Source organism: Nothoprocta perdicaria, unplaced genomic scaffold (assembly GCF_003342845.1).
Source record: "Nothoprocta perdicaria isolate Ctin4 unplaced genomic scaffold, notPer1 scaffold_693, whole genome shotgun sequence".
Lineage (NCBI taxonomy): Eukaryota > Metazoa > Chordata > Aves > Tinamiformes > Tinamidae > Nothoprocta > Nothoprocta perdicaria.
Window position 1 is genome coordinate 16167 of NW_020455969.1, and position 3453 is coordinate 19619.

Genomic DNA, 3453 nt, shown 5'->3' on the forward strand with positions numbered 1-3453 from the left:
AGCCCCAAAGAAGACTCAAGAAGGAAGGACCAGAAATACTGAAGCAGGACCCAAGGACTTAGCTCATGGCCATGGTTTTGCAGACATGCTGTTGGATGCCCGCATGTCCACTGGCACTTAATGGAACTGTGGGAGCTTGGCGTCGCTTAAAATCAGGCCTCTGCTTGTCTTACTTCTGTTACAATTTGCCTTATGCTTCTGATCACATTTGGTTCGCTTATGCTTTGTTGTATTTTGCAATGACTTGGCAAAACATGGAAATCTTAGCAGTTGTTCTGCACAACTGAACTGATACAGTCCACTTTTAGGAAAAAAAAAAAAAAGGAAGATTACATTTTGTTGAAAGTGTCACTGTGAAAGGGATGGGTGGATACTGCCCTTACTGCACCCTGGCAATATGTTCCCTATAGTGTACGTTGCTTCCTTCCATTTCTCAGTCTCATTAAATTTGTGCTGCATCATACTCCAAGTCTCTTTGTGTTGCTTTCTGCTCCCAGCCCCTTTTCCAGCCTCCCTGCCTTGGAGCAGGTCTTGCTGCAAGTCTTCAGTGCCCAAAATACAATGCAAAATGCAGTGCAAAGGTGTTCGAGATAGTTGCCAGAGTGAGACACGTTTTTGATCTCTCTTATGGAAAAAGTTTTCTTTTCCATGTGAAGTGCAAAGTCCACTCTGATCTATTGCAACACCATCCATGTGCATCAATCCTAAGAACATTTTCTCAGGTTAGGTACAGATAACCTAGAATGAGTATGTCTCCTATCGTTGTATAAGCGTGTTTTTTCTTGCTTCTATTTACACCTTAAAAGTCCTTTGCTAGTTGCATTGCAAATACAAAAAAAAAAAAAAAAATAAAAATAAAAAATAAAAAAAAAAGTCCTTTAACTGTTTTAATATGGATTCTCTATGAATAAGTGTTTGTTTTGACAGGGATGCATTTGATAATGAACAAAAAAAATGGTGTAGAAAATCATTCGAGAAAGGAAACAAGCCATCCCTCGGAAGTGGAATAGGCTAATTTCAGGGAAAAGATTGCAGTGGGGAACTCCTAATCCTTCTGTAGACTTCATAGATAAGTGTACCTGTGCAAAAGATGGGACAGAAGACAGAGACATGGCAGCAGAACCTAGATGGGCATGAGGAACACTAGGAATTACAGGGATGAACCATTTTCTGAAGCGCTACATCTAGGTTTGACCTCAGTTTGGTGTATAAATAGGGTATGGAAGGAGAGGAAAAGAGGAGGAAGAGAAGACTGAATGGTGCTTTTGCCATCGAATTGGCCACTGACATTTGCTGGACTAGAAAGCAGATCTGAGAGAAAGATATTAAAACATTTAAAGATCTGACCCTTCCCCACAATTTCCTTATAAACTGGCTCCTGTCTGCTGTAGCCAGGAAATCTGAACTTTTGGGTCATTGCTTTCTTCTAGGTTTGTTGTCTGTATTGTTTTAAATATTGTTTTTCCATGGACTGGCAGCCTTAGTGCCTGTAGGGAAGAAGTCTGAAACAGTGGATGGCTCCATGTCCCATCTTCTGATGGAACTCACAGCCTATCCGTGATGTTCCTTGCTTGGAGCTGGTCTCTGTGTCTGCAAAGACTGATGCCGAACTGTAATTAAGCCTGAGAAAAGATGTTGACCCAGTTATATTGACTACAGTCATTAACAAAGCTAAATTAAAGGCAGCACATCAGTTCCATGAAATAATTCATATTTTCAAGGAGACGAATTTCTTAACAAACAACAGTAGAGACTGGAAAATTCATAGTTTGATATTATAATGTGGTAGAAGCCTAGTCAGAATTAAATGTGTGGCCGTCTAGACTGTGGAGAACTCATCCTTCATTTGCAGCTGTCTCCTATGGATGCCAGCCTATGTATCAACCTATAGATATCATATCTAGTAGGGCTGAGAAGCCAAAATTGCATTGTTTGGGAGGGGCTGGAAGCCCACACAGCCCTTGGTGTTGAGACTAGTACTTCTGAGAGCAGAGACATGACAGTGGCTAGTGAGAAGTTTCTTATTTTCTTAGTGAAAGGTTTCTTTGTTTCATTTAGTAGCAAAACTTCTCTAATTTGTTGCTAAAATGCATTGCAGGGTTACAGTGTTGCAGAGTCCTTTCCCTTCCTTTACCCTCTGAAAAGTCCTGCTAAGCGCTGCCCTGCAAACCCGTGGGCTCTTTGGCAGCCTGCTGGAAATAATACAGAATAATGCCAAATAAAACAGATTTCTGCAGGATAAGAAAGAACGAGGAGGAGCACGCACCTGCTCTGAGCAAAAGAGTGGCTAAGAGTTTCCTAAGTTTCTCAACTCACAGCTGATATATGTCTCTGTTTGCCTGGAAAGAGCCAAGTCTCATGCACGGAAGCAAGAGAACATCAATTGGCTGTGCTGGGCACTGAGATTTTGATGTCACCATCGGTAAAGATGTTTTTTGAGAGGAAATTTTGCAAACTTGAAAGCAGGCTGTGTGGTGTATAGAGGGATAATTAAAGAAGGAGGAAGACTGCAAAGAGTCCAAGCTTCTTGCCATTCTCAGGCTGTCTGAAGGAGCTGAGATATCCTTGCGCATCTACATGCTAGTTCCTGCATTCATCCCTTTTTGCTTATGGCAATCCTCCCACTAGTGAGTTTTTCTTTTGTTTACTGTTTGTGTTTATTACCTGGACTTCTCCCGGCATTGGATGAGAACCGCAAGCCACAGACTCCCTTTCATCTTTATGACTTGCAAGCTTCAAATATGCCTGGCTCCATTAAGTCGGCTTTGCCTTTCCAAGCTGTGCATGAGTCAAAATGCAATTTGCTTAGGAATTTTGTTGGCTCTTCAGCATTTTTGCCTTTCTGGCCTTTGGCGTTACCCCCTACTGACCCAGTGAGAGCTTTTAATTTAAGTCCTGAGTGTGCAATTTCTTCTCTGATAAATGACTGCAAAATTTAGGTTTGTTCTTCACAACATGTCGAGGAGCAATGTCCTAAAGCTGTCAGCTCTTGGGTGAGGAGATCAAGCAGGCTAATACGAGGCTTGGTCACCTTCAGGAGAGGACTTTGAATCTTCGATCTATCTATCTATCTATCTATCTATCTATCTATCTATCTATCTATCTATCTATCTATCCATCTATCTATCTATCATTTACCTATCTATCTATCTATCTATCTATCTATCTATCTATCTATCTATCATATCTTTTGATGAGTTCATTTTTAAAGTATATATTTCTGCTATGGTCTGTAGATTGCTACAGAGGGATATGTTTTCAACATTTTCCAACTACAGGGAGAGGTTTTTGTGTTGATAAAACCACTGGGAAATGACTGGTAAAWCTGAAGGGCTGATGGGGGCAGTATCTATATTATCACCACGGCAGGCAGTAGCCGATAACAAAAAAATAATTTTTAAACATTTGATTTTCTGTGTGGGCACAAATATCTATATTTTAAAGAAAAAAAAA